The sequence below is a fragment of the Sander vitreus genome, chromosome 9 (genome assembly GCF_031162955.1).
Source record: "Sander vitreus isolate 19-12246 chromosome 9, sanVit1, whole genome shotgun sequence".
NCBI lineage: Eukaryota > Metazoa > Chordata > Actinopteri > Perciformes > Percidae > Sander > Sander vitreus.
Genome location: NC_135863.1, coordinates 11,817,069 through 11,836,071, shown reverse-complemented (window position 1 = coordinate 11,836,071; position 19,003 = coordinate 11,817,069). Strand labels below are relative to the sequence as shown.

General features: G+C 40.0%; 1 protein-coding gene across 3 annotated transcripts in view; it reads right to left on the bottom strand.

Annotated features, from left to right (window-relative positions):
- ptprsa (protein tyrosine phosphatase receptor type Sa) overlaps nt 1-5,105 on the bottom strand; it is a 185,894-nt gene extending 180,789 nt beyond the window's left edge. For 2 of the 3 annotated variants that reach the window (XM_078258753.1, XM_078258755.1), the window contains exon 1: nt 4,632-5,105. The gene's annotated coding sequence lies outside the window, so the exon portion shown is untranslated. Of the gene's footprint in view, nt 1-4,260; nt 4,353-4,631 lie in introns of those variants that run through there. The other variant, XM_078258754.1, reaches the window with a different exon arrangement.
- Between the last annotated feature and the right edge of the window lie 13,898 nt (nt 5,106-19,003).

Genomic DNA, 19,003 nt, shown 5'->3' with positions numbered 1-19,003 from the left:
AAAAAGGGACTTAATGGTGCGTTCAAATCCAACTCGTAAGCTCATTGTGCATTCAAAGTTATTGTAAAATACACTTCTGCCATCTAGTGTGTTTAACAGCAGTTGCCTGGTGAAATAAGTTATTGTTATAAGTTCTTGTTATTACATTTTAAATAAATCATTTAAATTTGACCACATGGCCTTAGCAATAAACAAGCCATTTTTTAATATCACAGACTGGTGTTTTGTGTTCTTTTTTTAATGTATCAGTACAGGCACCGTTTAGGCATTAGCACCATTTTAAAAGTATTGTTTTAGCACCGGAATTGAAAAAAAACAACAATACCCAACCCTAGGCGTAATCTACTTTTGATTTAATTTGTTTCACTTCAAACGTCCCTACGTCTTTTTGGTTTATTTATTTTTTCTACTTAGTTATTTTGATGTTGGATTTGTTAAAAACAATCTAATTATTATTTTTTTATTTAATTTTTGTTATTTAAGATGAATAAATAAGGGAATATTTTGCAGTCATTTGTCTACAGCTCATTCTGTTAAAAAAAATTGTGAGAAAATCGTATCGTTCGTTAGATCCCTAGTGCTGAGTGCGCATATTCAAAATTGGAGTCTCTTTAAGTGATCCTCTAATGCATGTAATGGTTATAAAATAACAACTACCTTCTCTCTTGGCTATTATTTACTTACTTTGTCTAATTTACAGTAATCAGACGCAGCACAAGATGTGGTGTTTTGAAGCAGAAAGAGGGTTTTTCTGGGTTGCTTCAGCTTGCAAAGACTTGCCCCGACAAAGGTCTAAAGCTGACATGTTTCTAAATTCAAAAACACATATTAAAGACGTTAACATGGAACAAAAATGACAAACCAAGCCAAAAGCAAAAACATAAGTTTTCATTTCAAAGTTTCTTATTTTCTCTACATTCTGGTTTGATGAAAGCAGCACACTGTATGTTTACAGACTCTGAGACACAAAATGATGGTTCAGGCTTGGGGGCTGCAATAATTACTTTTCATGATAGCAGAAACTCCACTGCTCATATTAGCTACAGTTAAATTCCAAAAAGTCACTACTGTACTTATTGTTGCTAAAAGTTGTTCTTGGAAATGTAAGAAACCAACAACGGTGCACCACAGTTTACTACTATAATGCATGGGAAAATATTATTATTGTTATTATTATTATTATTATTATTATTATTACAGTGTAAGAGTAGTGCACATCAGCTGCCTAATGTTTAAGTAAATGCAAATAAAAAGGCATCAAAGATTATGGATAACTGAGGCCACAAACAGATCCCATTGTTTTGTTAAAACAAAGGAGTTCCAGGATTCTAGCTAAAACCAGGCCAAGTTATCCTGTGGCTTAAACGTATATTAGTAAAGTAGACTATATTACATATCATCATGAATCATTGGTAGTCAGCAGAGTCTTATATCTAATGCATAACTGCCGTATCCAGGGACATGGTGTTTACTTCTTACTGTAGGTTTTTATACATGTGCAATGATGTTCCATGATCTTTCCATTGTGTGCATATTAGCTTTTCTGCTATAAAGTTGTTACATTTTACTTTCATTGAGTGTTTCCCCATTCTGGTTATGTGGCAATAAAAGAAATGTGCATGACAAAGGATGGCTAATCCACAAATCAAAGAGGAGAGGAGGGGACACTTTACAAGACACACTGCCTCCTGTTTTCACAACCAGACTAATTGCACCTTGTGTCGCTGGAAGAGCACTGATTTAGCACTCTGAGCATATTAAAATGAATAAACACAATTAGCTGTGAGTGCAACAGCGCCTCTGCACAGCGCACATTTCTCTCTGCGACGACTCACTTCAGAGCAGCTGTTATTAACCGTGTTGTTGCGTCAAGTGCGATGTGACTAATTGGAAAGCACTTGATGCCACCAAAATGCTACTAATTAGAATGTGAATTAAATGAACAGGGCATTGGGTGGTAAAAAAAATTGGTTGACTGCGCAACTGTAGGCCTAAAAGCCTTGAACAAAAAGGGCTTGGCATATATGTTCAGTACCTGTGTACTGTTTGCTGATTAATGTTTTGCTCTCATGACTGTTAAACATTATATTACCACAGTGTGAATTCAAAATAGAGGTGCAGTAATTTAAGGGATAAAAGTTATTAATAAGAGTTCATCCTTCATTGTTACATTATTTAATATATCTGTATATGTGTTTTTGAGTATGTGTGACTTTCGCAAAGATCTAATTTTGACACTTGAAAATGTTTTACTGGTTGCAAGTTTCAGTTTCAGTGCAGCATCTGGAAAATCTCTGATGATAAAAAGCTCTTAGAGTATTAAGAGCGCTGCTTGCTTTGCCTCTATAAAAATCCAATAGCTTAAGTTGGTTGTATGTCAAACTATCAAAAATGCACTTGATGTCAAGAACACCAAACAACTACAATAAACAGTCAGAAAGACAACTTTTGAACTCTCCTGAAGTCAAATGCATGATTATATACATAGCTTCCAGTCAGTGTGTGAGGCCTGTAGCTATCTAGAATCTCCCTCTCTTCTCCCCTTTGAAATGAGAGAGAGAATACAGCCTACTGTTGAAGTAGGGGAAATATAAGAAAACAGCTCATAAAGTAATAATTGCAAAGGAAATGAATTTCAAAACCCCGAGGAGGACACTTCTTCAAGACCTCCATACTTTGGGGCACATACATATCCGGGGCACAATTCAATTAGCTTTTCTTCCAAGTGTAGGGAAAGGAGCTCCGGGGAGAAATCAAAAGTTTTGTCCAATAAAAAGAAGTTTTTAACGATGTGATGTTCTCACTGCCCCGTCCTCCTCCACTATTCATTACCACTGCTTACAAGCTTGCCACCCACAAAGGCATCAATCTACAATTTCTACAGACATAAAATAAATAAAGTAAGTACAATTAAATAAAACAACCCATTGCTGATGCAGCTGTGACAGACACGCCGGTCTCGGTCAGCCGACTGTGCCTGGCAGCTTATCCTTAACATTTTTATTGCTGTTTGTCTTTCTTGCCTAGTTATTTGACAGTGATCACGGGTGATAAATTGTTCAATTAAAGCAACATTAAGAATCCTGAACACACTTGACGCACAGCCTCTTGGTATACGTGTTGTCCAATTACTCTGAAGGACAAGACTCCTTCTTGCTACTGACAATCAACATGTGACTCTCATCATAAGACAAATGGGTTTATTTATACAACCTAGCAGGCTGATTGAATGCTGGAGTGCAAGACTGATGATTTGGAGTTACGCCATGAGGTAAAATCTGAATCTCCATTACAAATGCAAATGTGGTAGAATGTGTGTTGATTTTTTTTTAAGAATAGCAGAATAGAATACAAATTCTCCACCAGGTTAGGGAATCACGAGGATGTGAAATAAGCACAACAAATGAAAGTAAATAGCACTAAATGGTATGTATAACTGAATTAATTGTCTTTCACCTGCATTTTTCAGCTTGACTCCCTGGTCCTGACCCTTACCTCTTAACTCCCTAAATTTCAAGATACTTCTCTGCTATTTTTTCAGGAACAAAAACAACAGTGTTTGAACTCGTCTGTTCTGCAAGCTGCAGTGAATGAAATGCATTACTAATCTTTTTTTGGCTTGCAGTTGCTTGTGGGGTGGGAGGGTGAAGAGAATGGGGGTATCTTGCCTGGGGAGGGTTTAGCCTTAAATGTTCTGATAAAATTAACATCCATTGCAATTAAAATTGGACTCACTTGACTTACTGTAGCCTGCTGTAACGAAAGAAGAAGGAAAACAAGTCATAGCCTGAAGATGTATCTAAACTTTCCAACACAATCAGACAAAAGTTACTTCTCAAGGCAATTTACCGAACAAAGTAGTAATGGTGAAAAATTAAAAGGATATTGATTGTACAACCATCAAAGAAATTGCTGAAAGAAGCTCTTCATTATACACAGATGAAAAAAAATAAATAGCTCCAATCAATTGTAATCAACTCCACACAAAGCTCACTATAGACACTGCAGACACACTGCTAGTAAATACAAGGAGAGAAAATCCCTCACACATCATTTATGGGAATCTTACTGTGTTTTATTGATAGTCTTTTCTTCTCGACTTTTTATTAGTAACATAAACAAGCAACATAGGCTAACTGTTTTAAGGACTCTTGCTTAGCACTGAAATTTGTGATGAACATCGCAACCAAGTGGCTGAAAGCTGCTTGCCTCGGTGTTTTCAAATGCAAAACAATGTTAGCATGTTGGTCAAAATCTCACCAGAATGGAGGCTCAGAGATTGATCTGTGTATGTGGAGTCCTGGATGTCTGAACCTCTGCATCAGGACAAAACCGTTGACTGCAATCTTCCGTATAGCAAACACAAAGAAACTTCAGTTGACGAAAAAGTCTGGGCAAATAGGCTACGTTCATTTTAAAACACATTCTGCACGACATATTTTTCTTTTTTCCCGCAGCAGACTTTACTTAGATACAACAGTCCAGCATGATGGCAGAGTTAAACAAGGGTTGTAGAGTTCTATCTTCACCCCACTCTTACCACATGTATTTACTTTATATCTTTAACCCGCTCTTTAAACTAATATCAAGCATTTCGAGAGTTGAGAAGAAGAAAAGTTGCAAAAACTTACTTCAACGGCGTGAGAAAAGTCTTTCTGAAACGACCCCCTAGTTTGTTTACGGGGGACAGCTTTTCAAATCCGTATTCTTTGTGGGTGAGCCGTCGTATTCCCTCAGAAAGACAGTTACTTCGCATCCCCGACGGTAGAAAAAAAAAACCCGCTATATTCCACTTTCTTGAGCTGCAGAGCAGTCACTTGTTAACGGAGGGAACGAGTAGAAAACACTTCTATTATTCCCCGTGCGTTTGTATTCCTGTGCCCCCCAACAGATCAGACGCTCCGAGTCAGAATCTCCGCAGTGAAAGAAAAAGAAAATATCCTATATTAATCCGTGCGCGACACCGCCGCGCGCGGATCTCCCAATGTATAGCCTATCTCTTTATTGGTGTCTCTCGTTATCTCCGCGTCCCAGGTTTTGGATCCTTTCTTCCTAAATCCACCTCGCACGGACTGGGGGTGGGGAGACAGGAGTCAAATACCCCCCCTTTCTCCCTCCCCTCTATTGCAGTGAAAAAATACTGAGCCTTGTGCTGCGTTCAATGCCACCTCAAAAACTTCGTCCCTTGACTTCTCCGGAATCGTAAATCCTACCACTTGGTGCGTTCAAGCACGTTTAGTCGGAAACCATAACACAATTGGACCTGTAACGAAACGAGTTACTGGGGCTGATCTTTTATTTTCATAAATCTGTGCTACCATGGCACAATGAAGAGAAGACAAACATACAGAGCAATGGTGCAGTGACAAAGCACTGAGTATAGAAATACATTTGGAAAGATATTTCACTATGTAGTATATGTTGTTGTTTTTAAATGTAGCCTAAAAGTTAAGTGTCTAAGATACAAACATCTAGGCTAAAGTTATAAACTACAATAACCTGATTTGCAATAAAAAAAAAAAATAAAAAAAAATCAATTGAATTAAAGGGGAACTATGCAGTTTTTTTTTTTTTTTTTAGCTTAATTTACCTTAACTCAACAGCTTCGGAGTCATTGGAATGGTTATATGTCTTTTTTTGAGTTGAATGGTGGTTGTCTCGCTTCCCCCTAGCGCCTGCGAGCAGAAAAACCACCCTTGCAACTTTCGTCCGGCGAGCCACCGGCCTCAGCGTCAGGAAGTATCGCGTGATATCAGGTCTCGCGATGTAATGAATTGCTTCACAGCACTGCACACATACATCCATTCAGGAATCCATTTCACACTATCGTCATGGCTGAGTCGGCAAAAAAGAAGCAGAAAGCATTGTCGGAGGAACAGAGAAAGAGGAAACGGCAGACTGACTGAGCAAGGAGTCCGATACAAGTTAACATAGGAGCTGCCAAATATCAATTCCAAAGCTGTAGGGGGAGCTCTATAGAGAAACCTGCGAGCAAAAAGCGAGAAAACAGCGAAGAAATGGCCAAAACTGCATAGCGCCCCTTTAAATCATAATTTATGATGTTCTATAAATAGTTATGAAATTACATGCAAAGGAGTAAAATGTGTGACCACTTTCCACTGTCAATACCAAGCAGTGGTTTTAGAAAGGTATTTTAATAGCTAAAAATAAGCCTAGGCTACTTAATAGCAAAATATTCGTTATACTGCACATCGGCTAAAATACAAGGCTGGAACAAACAATTTGGAAAAGTTACTTAGTTTTATGTTATTGTTATATATATTGTTATTTAATTATTTTATTGTTTAATGAGTATGTATTTCTTTTCAGTGCTGTCTGTCCTGTTTGTCCTTATTACCATTTACATTTCAAAACTAATCAAATTAGCATCAATTGTTTTAATTTCAGTGATAATAAAAAAAAAATTTGATTTACAATGTCCTACAAAAAAACAGTAATAAACAGCAATAAAAGTCTTCTTCTAGTAAATACTCATATTCCAAATTAAAGGGAAAAATATTACATGGATTTACAACAACTTCTGGTGAGAGTCATCATCACTCTTCACCCTACTCCTTTCAATTTGCTGTAAGTGAGGAGGATTTTGGACATGAGTTCATCCAATCACAGTGGCTTTAAGATGAAACAGTAACTCTGATTGGCTGGTAGAATTTGAATTTGAATAGTGACAGCTAGTGTTCACTTTGTCCAGTAGGGAGGCGAGACACAGACTGGAGACACACAGACCCACAGTCAGTTACTACCAGCCAACATACAGCCAAATGTCACTTTACCTTAGGCTCAGGTCAGTTAAGTTTTCTTTATTTTTGTTAGAGATTGCATTCTAATCCAAAACCCCTTCGGGCTCAGAAGGTAGTGGAAGTGACTGTCTGAAACTGGGATTTAAATGCCATTGTGGCCTCTGAACAGAAAGACAATAATCTTGTCCCCTAGCCCAGCCACAACTGCTCAGCTAAAGAATGCTGGTAGCTGGCTACGTCAAATCACCTTCCTGGTACATTAAGGACCAGGGTGTATGATGGGAAATCGAAGGAAATGAGATTAAATTTTGCAGTCTTTGGAAAGGGGGCTACAATTTGTGAGGCACAGTGCATCAAATGAAAGGCCTCTCCTGCCCAATTGGAAGGAGAGTAGCAATATATTTTGTGTGAACTTTTCAAGGTATGCAGGCAGTAATGGATGGGAACGGGCCCTTTTAAAAAGACCCATCTTAGCTGTGTGTTGGCAGAAAGCCATCCTGAGCCACAAGCAATCCTCCACTGCCCTCTCTCTGCTCTTTGTTTAAAACCCAGTGTGACATGTAACACACTATAAAGAGGTGTAAAGGGGTGTGTGTGTGTGTGTGTGTGTGTGTGTGTGTGTGTGGGGGGGTCTAATCAATTTAACTGGTGAGTAAAAAACATGTGATAATATCACGTAGATTTCTCCCTTGGCCTCTTATTCACACTACAGCCCCTTATTTAATCAGGCCGGTAAATCTTAGCAAAAACCCAGAGCTCTCACCGCCATTCCCCTGGTGGCGTGAGCCTTAACATGGTAAATTTTCAATCGGGTAGGGAAATGTGCTCAGTGGCCAAGGCTAGTGCTTTAGAAGGATAAAAAGAGCACTTACCGCCTGACATGTGCAATCCATAACAGAATAATGAGACTCCTCTACACTAGGAGCTCTCTTCCTCTGCTCTCGCTCTCCACGTTTTGTTTTCCTTGTGAGTGTTCATAAATGCCATGTAAATTCAAAGAGCGGAAGATGTGGCGAGTGCTCCAGGGAAAGCGCTTAATCGTTTGCGTCTTGTTACCGAATCGTGTAACAGCATGTACAGTGTGAAGACGCTCCAAACGACCAGTGAACCTTGTCGAAACAACTGGCCTCCTGTCAGCTGTTATGTCTCCAAGTGAAGCTGATACTCACCACGATGTCTGCTTATCACTGTTGTCCAACAGGAAACACTAGCATCCAAGAAAAATAGCATTTAAGGGGAGAAGAATGCCTCCCAAATCATACATAAGTGCTCCGGACATTATGAATGCAATATAGTTATTTTACCTGATTTTAAAGGATTTGGGGTCTTGAATCTCAACATTGACATGAGATTGATGTCCATAAACACGGGAAAGATGAATAAGTTGCAGATTGCAATACAATTTTGAACACAGCATCTATAGTTCTTCTGAAATAAATACACAGATTATAACTTATTCAGTCGATCCACTAGTATTATGGTGTGATCTTCCTGATATAAAAAAGATGCATAGTAAGCAATAACGTCGCCCAGTTGGTGGTCATAATTTCTTTAAAAATACTTTACCTGCGCGCAAGGGTAGCTCACCTGGTATAGCGCCTGCCCATACATAGAGGTTTACTCCTCGACGCAGCGGCCGCAGGTTCGACTCAGACCTGTGGCCCATTGCTGCATGTCATTCCCCATCTATCTTCCCTTTCATGACTTCAGCTGTCCTATAAAATAAAAGCCTAAAATGCCCCAAAAAACTTTATAAAAAAAAAATACATTACCTACACTATTAGCAGAGCATTTGTTCTTAGACCTAATTTGCTTTTTCACATACCATACATCTACATCAAAAAGATCTATGCCACCATTTAGTTAACAAAAAGATGAATGAGGCTGGGTTTTCCTTCAATATATTACTGCTTACTTCTATTTACAGAGCTGCTCAACTCAAAAACCAACAAAAGGGCACAGTGTTACAAATGTGTCAACACTGCCAAAGTTTACCTGGTCCAGATTTACATGCATACTTACAATTCTTTTTTTTTTTTAAATATGTTTTTATTTATTTTCACAGGAAATGTCAGTACAAACATAAGGGCTTATATATATATATCTCTCTTACCCTCTCCCCCACCCCCCCAGTCATACTTACAATTCTTTCTTACGCCCTGTCCTGTTTTTAACTAAATGTAAGACTGTTGCTTCTTTCCTCATTGTCACCCTGCTCCCCTTCGTTCATCTGTCACCCCTAGGGGTTGAGGTACAATCACCTCCGATAGCAGCGGGCCATCGCTCACTCTGTCCCTGGAGGCGACAGCCCACTTACTGCCAACTCGCGCTCAAATGGAGGACATTTCATCACCCCACCAAAAACACAATTAAAAACATGCGCACGGGGCAGTCAGCGGCCCTCGGGAGCCACCCCTAGTCGCAAGTTTAGTAACTCTGAGCCTGCCTCGCCCTCATATTTACTCTCCCTGTGGTTGAGTGTTTGACAGCTAAGTTGGAAAGTGCTAGGTGGAGTTTCAGTGTGAACAAGACACTGGAAGGGAGAAAGTGGACCAGATCTCAGAGAGAAGAGCGGTAAGCACGTCCGCCGTTGGTGCACGTGTAGCCTTAAGAGTTCACTGATAAGTGACTGTGCACTGGGCTAGGATCCTTTTTCCTCCCTGGAAGCCCAAATGGAGGATAGTGTACTGGGATTTGTGGTGATGACACACACACATACTGTACACACGCAAACGCAGACAGCAAGCAGCAACACAGGCAGACTGACGGCTATTAGAGTGCAACGATGCTCCCTCTTATCTCCCACCACGATAGAGATCTACAAAGAGCTTGAGAGAGATTACGAATTCATTACCTTGATACACAAGCGAGCACTGCGATATGCAGGAGTTTGAGAATGGAGATTGGAGCTTGGTGGGTGTACTGGGAGGGGCAGGGATGGGAATGAAATGAATTACATGCTGCTGGGTAGAGAATACATTTTTAAGCTCTCTCTGCATTTTTAGGAATTTTTGCATGCATGCATTTTATTACAGGTCATCATGGGGTCCACTGTCTTGCTGAGCGTCACAAAAGAACATGTGGGCAGTTGCAAGGTTGTAATCGTAGCTTCTAACAACAGACAACCCTCACATGTCTCTAATTTCTAATTTACAGCAATTAAAACTATAAAACTAACTATCTGGGCAGGTTTCATTTCAGCTCAATTAAATGATGATTTCTTCCATTTTCTCCACAATTTTAAAGTAACTAATAACAAAAGAAGTGCAGCATCTGTGTTTGGTGTTGGTGCTGCTCCCTGGTGTTGTGTTTTGACTTGCTCACTCCTAAGAGAAATGCGAGCAAAATCCCATTTTTGTGCATTCAATCCAACATTAAATGCATCCTGGCATGATTGCATGATACAAGTCCTCACTTAACAAGTCTAACAATGGACATTGCGGAGAAGACATCAGATAAATGCCTAAATTAGTGAGTGTTATTTGTTGATATAATGCATTAGAGTCTGTATAACCTTCATTGAGGACTTTTCTACTACCAAACACTCACTTACTCCCGCCTCTCTCTTTCTCCTTCAATTCTCCTGCATTTCTTTTAACCAGCTCACTCTCAATATGGCTTTCTCTCTGAGAGTATTTTCCCTACAGCTCTGTTGAACTCAGCCGACATTTGAAGGCAGGTGAAAGAGTGCAGCTAAATAAACAAGAAGAAATTTCAGAAGAAAAAGTGAGGACAGAGGGAGACAAAAACACAGACAGAGAGGGAGTGTTTTGTATTACTGTGTTTAACTGTGTGTCCTGTGAATTCTGTTAAACTGACAAGGGTTGTTTTATATGGTGCCCACTGCTGCAGTACATTTCAATTTCTTAGGTTGGCATTACTGGACTGAGCGGACAGTTAGTTTAACTGCCACTGCTGTAAACTAGTGAAGGTTTCATATGTTCTCCACTGGTGTGTGTAGGGTTAGACCAGTACTTGCCTTTTATTAAACACTATACATTAAATATTCATGTCAATACGTGATGTTGATGTTCCACCTACTCCACTACAACTACATACAGTATGTAGGAGTCGGTAAAATCAAGCACATTTATTTTATTTATCCATTTGATTTTAAGAAAATTATTTATAATTTAATTTCCCTGTTATGAAAATATTGTATCCCAGAATGTAAAGGTGTGATTTACTTAAAAGTGGCTAACATAATTAAAGATAAGGTCATTAGTCTGGGTTTTATATATGTGTTAGATGCTGTATGAGAGGCATGATAGGACTACTGGTGCAAACAGCATTCCTATCATGTTTGGGATAAAACTGATCAAATGTAAACTAGATAAAAGATCAGATATCACCCTTGTTGATATAAAAATATAAATTCTGCTTGCACACATATCCAGTAAATGCTTTATTGCCTTATTATGCTTAATGTTTTCTGTGCAAGCTTGTTTTTAGTGTGGTAATAAGCACTTTTACTGAGCGATAAATACCTGTAATGGTATATCACCATATAAATCCATCTTTCAGCAAAGTTAGAAACACATCTTTGATTGTTCTGCTGAAACAACCCCAGTGTATAATTTATGCTGTGTGTAGGGGTGTTTTTATGCAGTAATATGTCATTACTCTGTGTACGTGTTTGGATGTGTAGCGTCCCATGAATGTGTCTTTTGTAAGTATATGTGCCTCTGAGTGATTTTTAATGTGCTGTGTGTGCATATGTGTCTTTCAATGTGTGTCATTGTATACAGTGTACTGTATGTGTGTGCATTTGAGTGCCTTTAACGCTTTCCGGTCACTGTGCGTGTGGTGCTGTGTGCAGATGTAAGTGAGCCTTTCAGCGAGTGTTTGTGCACATGTCGTGAGTGTGTGTGCATTTCTACACCGCGGAGAGGCGGGTGAGGCCAGGGAGGCTAGGAGTGATGAGTGATGCCAGAGGTGGTTTTCTATCAACCCCTCTGCTGGCTTGCTGGCTCACTAATGGCCTCCTCAGTGGGTTGGCTGACCGACTTGCTGGCTCTCAGTGGCTCCATCTTCCTTATTTGGTATAGTAAAAGGTGGGGGATGGTGGCTGCGGGGTAGTGGATGGGGGAGTAGCGGTGCTCTGTTTACATGCAGGTTCAGAAGGTCAGAGCGCCAGAGTGCCATGGAGCAAACACAGATCACTTAAAGACAGTAAGAGAGAGAGAGTCATTGCTTCACGGCCGTCGACTGGATGGATCGGGGCAGATTTGACGTGAAAGAGTGATGGTGTGTGTGTGTGTGAGAGAGAGCAAAAGAGGATGGCTGATAGCAGTACATACTTTGGTGAAGCCCCAAAAAAAGATAGCTTCTACAGGTAATTTCCACACACATACACACCCTACCCTCTCTTGCTCTCAGGCCCTGGACAGTTGAGGGGAGTCAGTGAAAAGGAAATTAAAGGCAACCATCCTTATAGTTTTGCTCTTGTCCGCTTGACTGCCTGCATGCCTGCCTGCTTGCCTGCCTGCGTTCCCTGGGCAATGTTTATGCTGTGCCCTGCCCAGGACAGAATAGATTCGCCCACACAGCACTGTGCTCTCAACCAGAACCTAAGTAGGTCTGGCAAGCCCGAGCCACAATCCCATTCACTCTCACTCCTCTGGATTAGGCCCTATGGCCTGGGGCAACACAGCAATGACTGCATTAATGGACCTAAGATAGCATCTCTCCAGCCCACCCTAAAAATATCTATCCAAGTCTTTCATATTAGGACACATCAGCAGGTTGTTTATTTCCATCCATCAGCTTTCCCAAAGTTTAGCAGGATAGTTTGCAAACTACTTGAGGTAGTTTTGAGTCTTTGAAGTGTTAAGTGTTGAGTGTCTGCGGGGTGGGCCAAAGCCCTCTAGCTGGTATAAAATGTGTTAGAGGGAAAATGAGTTCACACTCCAACCTGTAACAGGTTGTCAGAATTGATGGTTGAGCTGCACGCAACAAGTAATGACATAAATTAAGCTTGGATGTGTTCCAAGTTCCAAAGAAACAAAATGGAAAATTCCGTCATTATGATACAAGACATGAAACAGAAAGGGGACCTTTAAAAAGCATCACGCTGCATAGCTTTTCACCATCACTGTGAGAAAAGCATTATAAGCAAAACATATTTCATTCGCAAATTCCATGAAATTAGATGTGCTGGCATAATCAAATTCATTACCTCCAAACTTGAGGTCAATTTACATTTCTTTAAATGCCGCTACAAATAAGTGGTGTATATAATTGTCTTTTCTCTTTATGATGTATATTAGGGTTGTTGCTAGTACAGTACAGTACGTGGGCAGTGAAGGCACTACCGTGATGAGGGTGGTGGCAGTGATTATGCAGCCTGTCAGACTTCCAGTGCCATGCAACGGATAACACCGCTCTGCTAGAACACAGTGCCTCTTGACGCCAGCTGTAAAGATTAGCAGAGCTTTGTTTAATTGTGCTGCTAACATCCTAGAAGCTGCTGCTCTCTTTTCCTTAGAAACTAGTCTTTAAAGCTCAGCCAACAGTTACTGCTGCCTGTGCATTTAGGTGCAAAGGCCTTAGGGATTTGGCCAAGTCCTGCAGAGGGAGGCACCTGAATCAGCATCACCTTGCACAGATGAGCATCAAACCGAGATAGATCTCAAATGGTCCAATTCAAACACCACTACAGACCAACAATCAACAGATCTCAGTGGGCATGTCTAAATGTTGATTGTGCAATTTTAAACCAAGAAAGCATTCACAGGCCCCACTAGTGGCCACTCAAGGCCATGTTTCCACTTTAACTCAATATGACTGAAATGTTTTGCAACAAAAAGACCTGAACCAGTGACAAATCTACCATCTGATGTAAAACTCCTTAGAACCAAACACTCTTCTCACTAGTTGGGATAAACAACATAAAACACTATTGTCAATTACATTTTGTCTAATTAGAGTTGGATATCTCATTGTTAAGCAAAATAAAACTTGCAAATTACACCTGCTGGCAAAGTGCAATCTAACAATGATGACCTTCTATCAGTGCACCACCAAAAGTTTCACTGGAGGTTTAATTGAAGTCTGTAAAAGACCAGAAGCAGCTCAACAAAATTGTCTTCCTGGTTTCTGTATTAATAGTCTGGATCACATTTTCAGAGACTTTTGAACACATGTTTTTATCTACGAGCAGATAGACTCATCAACATGTAAGATTGGTGCCTTACATACACAAGTATGTAAGGCACCAATCTTATTTCAATTTCCTTTCAATGTGGCTGTAATGTCACTGCTGGCTGACTGACTTTTTAATGTGCAATGTCCTTATTCCTTTACTTGTGATGATTTCACTTTTCTTTTCAAATGAACATTGTTAAGAATATACTTTTAATATGCTTTTCAACTCTTAAGTTTTTCTTTTTATGATGTGCTCATGTTTATATTGTTAGTTGGTTGGTAAAGTATCCAGAAGTAAAGCCAGAGCACAAGCATTTTATTGCATTGAAAGGAACCTCTGTAATTCATAATGCATATGACAAGAAACTTAGAGCTGATTTTAAGCCAACATAATTGCCATAATTTTTTTAAATTGCTCAAGAGAGCATCTCCAGCCACACAAAATGTGATGCTTTCTTTGTTTGAGAAAACAGTTATATAGATGAATAAATCATTAATATGGCAATCAAACTTCTTTGCAGAGAGCAGATTTGAAAATTAAAGTCCTGGAAATTCTCTGAAATTCCTTTGCTGATGTGTAAATGATGCAGAGTGAGGCAGTGAAACCCACCACTGTGCTCTTTTAGTTTCCAGCTTGTTGAGCCTATGGTGTGGGGTCCAGATGTGCTATCTTGCCTCCTCACCATTTCTGCAGTCAAATAAGCAGGTCACAGAGGCCTCACTATCATCGCAGCCCAATATGCCAAATACAGCTGTTAATATCAGGCTGGTGGCCTCTGGCAGCGAGGTGACAAGAAGCAGGCCACCCCCTGCACATGGCGAGGGGGATGTCTGGGCCTGCATCTGCTCTAACACCCATTAGCTCACACTCCTCTGCAGTCTCTACATGTCTACCGCTCTGCCAGCAGCACTAATAATCAGTTTATGATATGGAAATGAGGATGGGGTGTGCAGTGTATGGAATGGCAGTGGATTCAACTACAGTAGATATTTCAGATCAAAATTAAACTATCCACTGGACTGGAGCTGTAGAGATGAGGACATTTTGCCAGACAATCGAGAGATTACATTTTCACCTGATGGTATAATATCTGGAGGAATAAGATGAATCTACACAGACATAAAGTGCACGCATCTAAAATGAAATGGTGGGGTGTCAGTCCAAAATGAATAACTACACTGGAAAAACAGAAACTGATGTTTATTGTTTATTATCAAAAAAGCAGAGAATATTGTATTCTGTTAAATGTTACCGCTTGTAAGAATAGGTTGTCTGGTTGTGTATGTTTTGACATTTAATTGTGTAGATGAAGTCAGTTTAAGTTTAATGTGAGTGATTGAGATAAGTGATAAATGGAGTACAAGAATGTGAACGATAATCAACGGGCAGACTATGACTTTTTAATAATAAGTCGTGCAATAATGTTTTGTTTTACTTCTCTGCCTTTCTTTGTGTGTGCTGGCTTGTATAAACTAAATGTGCTGTCATGATGTCCACTATTTCCCTGAATGAGAAATTTTATTGTCAAGAGACCATTCCAGGAAAACAAAAGGTAAATAAATAAAGAAAATGACACAAATAGAATTAAAAGCAGGAGTTGATTTAAATTAAAGGAGATCTAGGGTGTTTTTTCAAGGAGTCTAATCTCAAGAGGATGCCAAATGCAACATAGAGTGCAAAAACAATTAGTTAATCAATTTCAAAGAGAGTACGTGTAGGAAACCTTTTTAAATGAATTCTGCACTTACTGGTATGCACCAACATGGAGAGGAGTGGATATGAATGGACACGGAACAAGTCAGGCGACTGAGTACATTACACTTCTATACTGATGCCTGATAGCTTTCAAGTCTGAAAACCAACAATGTGGTTGAAATAAAATAATTGCAGTGGTACAGGAAGAGCTCCTCAGTGCCAGCTCGCTGTGACAGGTAGATGATAGCTCTCTCTCTCTCTCTGCCTCAGCCCAGCTGTCAATATGGATGGATGGGTTTAGCACCGGGAAAACGGAAAACTTGTGGAGGAAGATGACAGTTTACAATGTGTCACGTGATCATTAGGAAGGGAAAATAAGGACACTGGTCCTGCAGTGTCACTTTTCAATCAAACTTCAATAAATTTTCACACCGTTGTGTGGATGTCTTTACCCAAAGTTCTTTACATATCTGCACACAATGTGTACAGAGCATACAGTATGAATTAAATGCAGTAACTGGTGACTAAGCAGAGAAATCTATTCTTGGACATGTCAATCTTTCTCTGGGTGTTTTCCTATACTATTTTGATGAATTGTTTTCTGTCCGAGTCCATTAGTGACAGAAAAAAATGATTTATTAGACAATAAAATGTATCTGCAGCTTTTCAACTGAGGGGGAGGGGAGGTAAGATGTTCTGTCACAGCCCCACTTTGGGAATTAGGAATTTAAACCTAGACTTTGCCTGCTGCATGTTTTAAGGAAAATTGTCATTGCAAATTGATTCAACGATAGGCATAGGGTTGCTTCGGACAGTTATTAAGTGTCATCTGCAATGGTGTGAAACACGAGAAGAACATGGATAGAAAATATCTTACTCACATGGAATTATGCCACACTGTGACTATCAAAAAGCTGAAATCGGCAGATATACACTATAAAAATGAAAAGGTGGAGGAAAGGAAAGAGCTGAAAATCAGACATATCTGATTGAGGATTATAATGAAGTATATATTTGTGCCAAACAACGTAAAATCAGATATTATGCAGGGCGTAGGACTCCTTTTGGAGAACTAAATTACTCTCCTAATAAATATGGTGGTGCATTGTGCAAAAAAAATAATTCAGGGGCGCACTTACCACTGGGTTGTTTTCAAAACCTCTTTAGCTTCATATCTTCAGCTGCTCCAGCGGCTTCTTCTTCTACTTCTTCTTCTTGTTACTCGCTCACTTGTACCTTTAAAGTAGATAGAAAAAGGGGGAGAGGGAGAAAAAGAGAAAAAGATGAAAGAGAAACATCAATGAAAGGGACTACTAAATGAACTGCCTCCTCAAGTGGTAGGTGGGGTAATTCAACAAACGCTAAGATGAGCTTCTCTCTCTCTCTCTCTCTCTCTCTCCTCCTTGCCCTTTGTGACCGCAGGACGACAGTTCTCAGGCGAAGAGGAGGTTTGCCGCTGATTGCCTGAGAGCAGTGGAGTGCAAATCTGCATGAATTCCCTCCTTTCTTTTCTTTTTTTCATTTTCTCCTTCACATCTCTAATGAGCCTGGTCCAAATCTGTGGGTGTATGTGTGTGGGTGGGTGGTTGGGTGTGTGCATGAGCGTGGTCGATGTTTGGATAATTAGCCATGTACTGCATGTACAGATCCATAAGTTGATGGTTTCCATTGCAATTTGTGTATATGGAGGGGTGTATCCATGTTTAAGTGTACATTCATGTTTGTTTGTAGTTATTCTGTAATTTGAAATACTAAAATAGAAGTGCATACTGTAAATCGACTTTGATTCTTTTGTGTCTTTACATGTAAGGGTACATGGGGCTTCTAGAGGCCATGTCTACTGCAACAGCATTACTCAATATTCAGTCAACATTGTGGGTCAAGTCTGCAGCTGTGGGCGGCCATGAGTCCACCCTAAGGAACTTCCACTGAGCAGCTGAGGAAGGTTATCGCCAGTGAAAGGTCAGAGGAGCTCATCAGTACCCTGTCCCCAGCGTCTCCTTCTAGGTAACGATATGATATCAGTGCTGGCATGTATGACAGGGGCATCATTGATTAATATGGACACTGAGGCTCCTATGGGAGAGCTTCCCTAAATGCACTACATGGCCTGTTGCAGTATACTTGTCAAAATAACAGAGTTTTGACTTCATGTCGGGAGTTGAAAATACAATATTTATGCAAGTTCTGCATACTGACATTAAATCACTATGTAGATAGAGTGCAAGTAATGAGAACACATAATTCATACCCTGCACAAATGCAATGCCCATGCTATGATATCATTATCCACAAGGTCAATTATGCTGACTGCTGCTACAGTCAAGTGCTCTGCTTCTTTAAGAATTTAAAATCTGGATGTTCACATCATATGGGTGTGACACTAAAATTGAACTTCCACTTACAGATAGCATTTAAAAAATAAAAATATTAACCCCTTTATGAAATTAAATTGCTACTTCTCAAAAAGTGCTATCAAATTTGACATTAATAAGACAACTTTTGGTTTGTTGTCAGATGAAAAAGGAAATGTTAAGCAGCAGAAAGGACAACAAATTTCTACTGACATCTATCTGTCTTCAGCCCGATGTTATTTACTTCTCTCCTCCTCCACCCTTCGTCTTTGGATCATGAATGGAACGCTGCTTGTAGACAGTCTCCCAGAATCCTCTATGAGCATTATTACCTCGACGGTCAACATGATCCTTTATTCTGACAGGCCACTGGGGTCAGGTCGGCCCTCGCTGGCCAATCAGTGTCAATTTACAGGCTGGCTACAGAAGGATCCCCTGATACACTGACTGCAGTACAGTGGAGAGTAGGGAGTGGATGTGTACGTGTTTGTGTTACAACATGGGTTTATGCACATGTCATATAGAGTGCATATGGGGACAAATGCAGTTCTTATGAAGCTCAATGAAACTGTATGTGTTTATGATGGTAACAATGTGACTATACTAGTGTGTGTGAAATTAAATCCTTTTGCATGAGGTTGGTTTTAAAAGCAAGCAGCACTGGTTTGGCTAGTTTGTGTAAATGTTTGCCTAGAAATAAATGCATGTGTGGCTGGATACACATGTACATGTGTGTCAGTGAGAGAGAGAGGAAAGTGAGGCAGATTCTGCAATACTTCCTCCTCCCACACGCCTGGCTGCCAAGACAAGCGCGGGGGAATTTGTTTAATGTACAGCATTTATTCACTGCACACACGCTGTTGCACTACCGCTTCCTCCGTCGCATGAGACACTCCCTTGGCTGGGCGAGTCGCCATTAATAAGCCAGAATAAAAGGTTGCATGGCCAAACAGCACGGAAGCTAAAACTCATCCGAAATGAACATCTATCAAGATAGTGGAAATCTTGCCCGGCATCCTCCCAATAGCGTTCAGGCGTGACACTCA